We start from the raw sequence: 8,355 nt of genomic DNA, 5'->3' as shown, positions 1-8,355 counted from the left end.
ACAGAGGCAGTAAAAACACTCCAACACCTGGGTTCCCCCTGTGCTCTGTGCAAGCTACAGTACAACACACCTCGGACTTCATTTTTTCCCTCTCACTCTCCGCAGACAACACACAAAGCAAGGGGGCTTAATGATTAGGTCTTGACATAAAAACAAAACCGCGTCTCTGATAGGTTATTGTGAAGGCCACCCTTGTCCTATAATGACTCCCATTACAACATCTGTAAAGAGATTATTATTGACTGACCTTCAAACATTCCAGAAATATGATGTAATTCATGGCTTTAATTTGAAGACCACAAGGCTACGGGGCTTTAATCCAAACTTTTAGAAATGATTTACATCCTTCTATCCATCTCCAATTAGTTAGGGTTGCAAATATTGCCACGTTCATGCCATTGTGAATCAAACAGTTTGTTTTGGTCACTATAACTTAGACGTGTCTGTCACCGAGGCTTGCGTTTACAAGACCCGCTGAAACACATCCACTTCTCTCAGCTCGGGGTGAGCATCACATTACACATTACTGCCCATAGTGGGAGTTCAGTTTTGTGTCTAAAATGCCTCCCTCTCCAAATAAAGATGCCTCTCCATTGAAAGCTCCTCACTCTACCATGAATTTTGGTCCCCCCCCCCACCTCCCTCCGTCCCTCTATCCCTCCTTCCCTCCCACTGCAATCTGTCCTGCCAGCTCCCACGGTTTGTCTTTGGAAGTGATCCGTCCCTGAGCGTTGAGCAGAGCCACTTCATGTTCACATCGGCCCCAGAGGCATTCCTTCCTGCCCACTACTCTTGCTTTCTTTTGTCAGCCAAATGGATACCAATTAAATCAACTGTTCTCCAATTAGAATTTGGAAGAATCCATCTTGTTCAGTGTTCTAAATCCCACTGCTTGACTTCTTTCTCTCATGTAGCTCCTTTCCTGGAATCAGTTACAGAGAAAATGAGACTAGTTATTTCCTGCAATAGGATACTCCTGGGTTTCTTTGTCTTTTTTTCTGTTTGTTCAATATGTTAATAGAGTATTTAGTCAAATGTTTATAGGACTGCACACGAGGGACGTTATTATGGTGCAAGTTAGGCTGAGGGCAATGGTCGCTTGTGCAAAATTGAATCGGGACTTTTATGGAAAAAACAACAACAACAAAAAACCCTCCTAAACCGAGGTAATCATTAGCCGCAACAATTTACGGTTAATGTCTTTCAGTTGCACAATTTTAAATGAGTATTTTCTGTTTTTCTCTCTGGTTAAAATCAAGAAAAATTTCTTCAGAAACATGTACTCACACACTGCCCTCACACAGAGGCCACTATTTGATTAATACATGGAGGGGCATATCTTAATCTGCAGACATGGACAGCAAATGGCTTGGACTTGAGCCACGTCATTATTGCCTAATGGTCGTGTTCAGAAAGTATGCCCCATTGTGTTTCATATGATCAGGCAACACCCCCTCCTGCCACTCGAAATCACATCCAGCTAAACAAACCAGCCAGCCTGCTTCCTGTGGAGCAGCAATTCATATCCCAGACACTAGTTTAGACGTCTGCACCCTGCAGCCTGCCACCATCCACATGTGGACTCCCCACCCCCACCCCCACCGCCAACCCACCCCCACTCCTCCTCCACGTACAATTGAAAATACTGTAAGAATATCTAGTTGTGCGGTTTACATCACTTACTTTGTTTTACATTAGCCACTTGTTAGCTTTGGAGCACTGCTGGCAATCAGCCCCCTGTAGCGTTTCAGTAATAGAAATACCAATCCAGCCAATTGCAACTCCTCATGCAATGTAAAGACAATAAAGTGAGTAACTTAATGAGGCAAATGTGTGCACCCTGATTTGCTTGTGATTTATTGAAACATAAATAGTCCTGATGGAAACGTAGAGCTCTACCAACAAGGAGCTAATCCTGACATGGTCATTTAATACTTTCATAACAAAATGAGGAGATGAACACTTCAGTCCAAACATTGAATCCTTGCTTTCATTGCTAAGCAGTTCCATTACTATTATTATTCTTTAAATTATTTTAATTTGCAATAATACAGCATCACAAAAGGGTAAATCCAAGTAACTGTCAGAAGACCACTTTAATCAATACAACTTATTCAGCTGTTCTCTGTATGAGAATGGCTAATATGCAAATAGTGTCACTTGGACACTTCTGGTATTGGACGTTTGACGGCCCCCTACTTTTACTTTGTTATGCTTATCTGCTTTAAGAAAGGCGGCTTATTGTGCTTGAACAATGGAAGCCTTCTTATGTCCATCAGTGAGGAAAGATGGTAACTGACATTGTGCAACAGCTCAGCAAACAAACTATTTTCCAAAGTCTTTGCAGGTTTGATATCATCTTCAACATTTGTGATTTCTTCACAAACAAGCCCAATTTTTAAACTTAAAATCTTCTTATTAGTATTATAAACAATATTTTGTATTTATGTGTAACAAAAGGCTTAAAACCACATTTTATTGTCAGTCTACAAAGAAATGGCCCTGAGCTGTTTTCGCCATGTGATGCCAGTTTTCCCCCGGTTTTTGTAACAGTCAATTGTGTCAATATTGCACTGCCTTTTCTTTGCAGATACGCATCAGTTCTTCACCCCTACACGCTATAAGAGGTAACATTTAACTGAACTGAACCAAAACCAACCCGCAGTACAGTAGACAAGAGCAGATTAAAATTAAATTCACTTACTCGCAATTTATTATGAATGCCACTAATACCATATTGTTTACTAACACAGATCTGAATGCAGTGTTGACAATAATTAATAATATTTTAGCCTTTCTCTGGATAAAAATTGCATCCAGGTTTCTAGATGTATGTGCTCCTTTTTTAGTACTCTCCCGCCCTCAACCCCAGAGCTGAACTTCCAAATGCCTCCAGTCAGGAAATCATCTGAGTGAGCTCTTAATGAACACCAAAATACAGCACTTGTTATTCCAGCTGTTGATACAGAGAGGTTACTGAGTGCATAAACAAAGGCAGTACATAATTTTCACTCTTCAAAGTAGCTTGATTTATATCATACAAAACAGAATTAATATGCATAATTTGTATCACATGCAGAAAATTTCCAAACATTAGTGCTAGAGTTACCTTGGAGTATTATTTTATTGAGTTTCCCATTTAAGCAGTTGCTGCCACCCACAGTTTAAATCCTTACTCACTGTAAAATAAATAGAGGAACAATCACAGATTTTTTTCCCAGTGACTAATTCCAGAAGAAGAAGAAGAAGACGAAAAAAAGAAAAAAGAAAAACAATTAAAAGTCCCTTCCCCTTCCCATCCCGGCTATTCCCACGCATTTTTTTGGCAGAGCTCTGCTGATGATCTCCAGAGGCTTTGCTTCTCGAGGAACTTGTCAGGAAAAGATCTACATTTCCCAGGGATGAGTGTGGGTGAAAGTGAGAAGGAAACTGAAAGACAGAGCAGAAGTTTGAGTACAAGCCAGAAAGCGCGAGTTAAAAGTGAAAAGAAGAGTCCGTGTATTGACAGGGGGAAGACATGAGGTTAAGAATTTGAAGACCGGGCTCAGGGTTGCAGGGGATTTGGGATATTCACAGAAAAGGGAAAGAAAAGGCTAAACTGAATAGAAAAATGGCACCTATCTGTCAGGGGTGCCGAGCAGACTTTTGTATGATAAGAGAAGTGATGGCATTAGGGAACCAAGAGAGAAATATAGATCCTTTAATGTCACTTTTGTTCTTCAAACTGTGACCCACTGAACACAAGTGCATTGCTAATCAGTTTAACCCTGTTATACTGGTTCAGCTTTGCAGTTTCACATGATGTGTGCTTGACAGCAGTGCCAGGCCCACTCTGGAGTCAGTGTGGCCTGGAGCCCAGGCCGGGGCAAAAGCCCCGACCTCAGAAGCATACTGACCTGGTAGGGGCACACCTCTCATGGCATTTTGACATCAGGTTCAGCTACAATAGAAATCTCTCCAACAGAATCTTATAGACTACTCAGCCTTCCACTATTATGATATTATCCTTATTCAAATGAGGGTTCATTTCTTTTGTTTTTTTATTTGTCTTTGGTGACATTTTGTTGATGGACTGGGTCAGTCTGATGAGTAGTGGGTCACAAGCTGACAAAAAAGTCAAAACTGGTTTTCTTGGCTGTTCAGAGATAAACACACAGCATGCCTGTTTGCTTAATCTAAGAGACAGATAAGTGACCGAAATGCTCAAATTTGATATGGCTTTATATCTAGGTTAGCTTTCCTAGGCATAACACTAATATACAAACTTGCTGATGTCTCATAGATGACATGCTTAGTGCAAACATTACTTAGTGTTATAAAAGCTGTGGCTGAATAAAAAGAAAATACATCAGAAATATTAATTTCAGCACAGAATTAAACACAGTTTTAGTCCTTCCCTTTGTTTAATAGTCTAAGCCAAGGATTACTATCTTGTTTTCTTTCAGTCAGTCTTGTACAAATTCATCTCGGGGGATCTGGAAACCTCATAAGCTCAACAGGAAGTCACTACCGTCACACCCGTTAGGTCAATAAGCATTCATACATCACGGGAGGTCCCACCGTTAGCTGCGGATACATTTACTGTATAAAATGCTGACACAGTTCTTCTCTCAGCTTCTCATGTTCCTTATCTTATTTAGTGCTTTGAAACAACAGCAGTTTTAAAGTTTCATGCACTAATGTCTGTCTTCAGTAGAGCTTTGCAGGGATAAGGATTTGTTTTTCTTAGTTTTTCAGCTTGTTGTGCTTGAGAATACAACGAAGCGTTTAGCATCACATCACCAAGCAAGAAGAATGTCACAATGGTAAAGCCTATCTCTGCTAGCAAAACCCATCACCATCTATCTTCTTAGGCTGGATTTAGGTATGTAGACCTCATGCTCTTGTCAGCATCTTACCACTGGATCTTGAGATTGTTTTATCACAGACGTCTTCACGTTAGAGACAGATGAAGCTTTACTCTTTCATTCTGTTCTTATAAAGCCTCATGTCATCATGCAAGGGAATGAAAGAGTGATTTCTGAATGTTATATCATTTAAAAATAAAAAACACTGTTCAGTCAAAACAAAATAAGAATTTTAGAATAACTGTGATTTCAGATCATTTATATGGGCAGGAAAATTGACTGAGTTACAATGAAATTAAATGAAAACGATTTAAAAGCATTGATTACCTTCAAATGAGGAACATGGTCTGCCTATAGACAAATAAGTTATGACCTACTAAATAAAGTGAAAGACTGGCATTTGCCTAACTAATGTTTATATGGCATTGAGGATATGCGTGTATTTTTTTTGAACTGAGATTTGTGACCATTTGTTTATAACTCTGTTACAGTCCCACCATAGCAATGCTGCTGTGCTTGGGATCACTGTTCTGTTGCATGACCCAGTTTTGGAGAGATGGCTTTACTTGACTCTCGAATACCTTAGTATACAGAGGAGTTCATGGTCAAGTAAATGATTGCAAGGTGCTGCAAAGTCCTGCAAGGCAAATCCAAATCTTCACACTGCCACCACTGTGCTTGACGGTGGTGGCGCTTGTTGTAGGGTGCGTTTGGTTTTCGCCAGTTGTGGCACAGTGACTTCTAACCAGACATCTCCAGTTGTTTCATGACTCTTGTGGTTTTTTCAGATGCAATATTGCAACATTTAACATCCTAAGTGACCAGTAACATCTGAGATAGCGCTCAGGTGTTTTTTGTGTGTGATTTCTCAGAACTAAGGAAGACTTTTGAGTGCTCTTTCTCACTGACAGACTTCATTCTGTTTGGAAATGGTCATAGAATCCTTCCAAGAGAGATGTACAACAACAATTGCTTCTCTCTCTCTCTCTTTTTTTTTTTTTTTAAGAAATCCCTCAGTTAGAACATACATACAAAGATAAAACATCTTAAAATGGAAACTAGCAAACAAACTTCCCGTTTGCTTCTAACACTGTTAATGGTGTTTGTTTGTCACTCACAACTTTGGTTAGTAAGTTACATCCATAAACTGTACTGCAGCAACTCAAAAACATACATATCTATTAAATAAGAGTTCTAGACTAGAATCTCACTTTTTATAATCTAGGACCAGTGTCACACACAAATTACTAGGGGTGCAACGATACTCGTATCGATATTGAACCGTTCGATACAGTGCTTTCGGTTCGGTACACAGCAAATTCAAAAGTGTTAAATGTTTTGGTGTTAAGAGTCTTCTTGCAAAAGTAGAGTTAATTTTACTCTAAGTAGAGTCACATTCTTTTAATGTAATTCTGAGGTGTAAAATGATAGTAGTTAAAATCGAGTGTTAAAAATGAGTGTTTCTATGTCAAATCTGGAGGTGTTACAATGGAAACATTAACTCTTGACCTCTTAACTCTGAACTCCTACAGGGGCTATGACACCAATAGAGTAAATTCACAGACTCCGCCCCCAGCACCATAGGCTCCAATCGAAGCTGAAGTGAAGCCGTTTCAGAACATTTTGCTCTACATATTTGAGTTGTTTGCCATGCTTGGTAAGTCGTTTTTTCAAAGATTGTTTCAATTATTGTTATTAGCTTTTACTTCTGTGGCTCTTTGGAGTTGAGACAAAGCTGTGTGAAAGGCATTAGCCATGTTGCTCGGTGATAGCATAATATTCTGTTTTAGCTAGCTGAAAGGTATTGTTTGCGGGCAAATACCACAGCCTTGAAAAAAAGCTTGCATGTGAATTTTCAGTCAAACTTTTGGTCAAATACACCTAAAACAATGTCTAGAATGTGAAATATTGGTATAATGGTGCTACTTGAAGCCTGAAAATGATCTCCCATAAAAAAATTTAAAAAAACCGAGCAAACAGCAGTAGCAGACGTCCTGAATGGATTCTACGTTAGCATAGATCCCTCCAGAGTTTTGTGCACACGGTTTAGGTAAAAATTAAAAAGGTTGAGGTTTTACATTTAGTTCAGTATTACCTGTTGCCTGTGTCCTTGTCTTTTGGGAAAATACTTTACACAAGTAATGGCTCAAAAAGGATTCCTTTTTTTATTTTACTGAGCTGCAATTGTTTACTGGATTATTTGTGCCATTAATTAGTGTCAACTAATTTTTTATTCAATCTCCACACAGGATATGCTTGTGAAGATGGAATATGGGGGAGAGCAGAAGTGCGTTGAAGTTCCACAAAGAGATGAATGAAGGACATGCATATTGTATTGAAGAAATAAGTGTTGAGAATGCTGTTATTTGCATTTACCATGTCAGACCTTTTGATAAACAAAATTCTAATGAAAGTGAGAACATGTACACTGTTACATCTTTCAGAAAATGTTTTGAAATTGTGGTGCACAGTTCAGAATAAATGTTTTTCAAAAACCATTGCGTCTTTTTAGTAAATGTTTATTCCCAAAAGAAATTTCTAGAAGTTCAGAACAGTAAAATTCCCGCTTTTTAGAATGAATTAGAAGATCACTCTTACGTAGTTAAACTAAAATACTCTTTGAGAGTTTATATATTAACTCTTAACACCAAGTGTTAAATTATCAACTCCAGACAGATTTGGTGTTTAACACTAAATCAGAGTTAACGTACCAACTCTCCAAAAAGAGTTAAATTAACACTCTCTGGTGTGGACCCATATAGACACTTTAATAGTGTTGAAATCAAATCCGACAGTGTTGATTTGGACATGCTGGATTTGCTGTGTACGCATATGTATCGAACAATACAAACTTTTTTATTTATTTGATCAACTTTTCTTCTGACGATGCTGTCTGTGTTGAGTGCTCAGTGGATCTGCGTTCGACTACTTCTCCTAGGCTGCACTGCACATGGACGAAAGTAAAACAGTATGTCGGATGTGGCACGCAATGCTCAATTGGTGGGAACTAGTGCGTTAGCGCAGTTAGCTTGTTAACGTGTTGACACCGTCCAGCCCCAAGCACGGGGCGATCCGTGGCAACTTGTTAACGGAGATTTGCCGTGTTATGGCGTTAATGTCATTTTAACGAGATTAACGCTGACAACGCTAGTGGGAACACAACGAATATGACAGCACATTTACACCGACATCATCCTAGTGCAAAGTGGAAGTAGACAAAAACAACAAGCACACATGCTACAAACTTTACCCGAGTCATGTAGACAGCCGTTAGCACATGAGTCTCCTTATGGGGACCTGATATGTTTAATATGCTGCTGAGAATATACCCCAGAAGAAACGTATAGTATAGCTTTTATTTTGGAAAGAGTCATTTCTCTGTAATAAACTCTCTTTTCCAAAGATGAGTGATTTCTCGATCAGATATTTTCTTTTTATTATTTTGTTGTTTCAGCAACATTAAATTTAAAAACTGTACTTCTGGGTTAAAATATATATTTATAATTTT

At 38.9% G+C, this 8,355-nt stretch overlaps 1 long non-coding RNA gene across 1 annotated transcript; it reads left to right on the top strand.

Moving 5' to 3' along the window:
- The first annotated feature begins 6,294 nt into the window (after positions 1 to 6,294).
- Positions 6,295 to 7,345, top strand: LOC308392538. The gene is made up of 2 exons (XR_013970831.1): positions 6,295 to 6,504; positions 7,097 to 7,345. It is a non-coding gene; the product is annotated as an uncharacterized lncRNA (long non-coding RNA).
- Positions 7,346 to 8,355: the final 1,010 nt, after the last annotated feature.

The sequence above is a fragment of the Rhamphochromis sp. 'chilingali' genome (assembly GCF_963969265.1).
Source record: "Rhamphochromis sp. 'chilingali' genome assembly, chromosome: 2".
Classification (NCBI taxonomy): Eukaryota; Metazoa; Chordata; class Actinopteri; order Cichliformes; family Cichlidae; genus Rhamphochromis; species Rhamphochromis sp. 'chilingali'.
The sequence above is the reverse complement of the archived record's forward strand: the minus strand, read 5'-3'. Positions and strand labels throughout refer to the sequence as shown.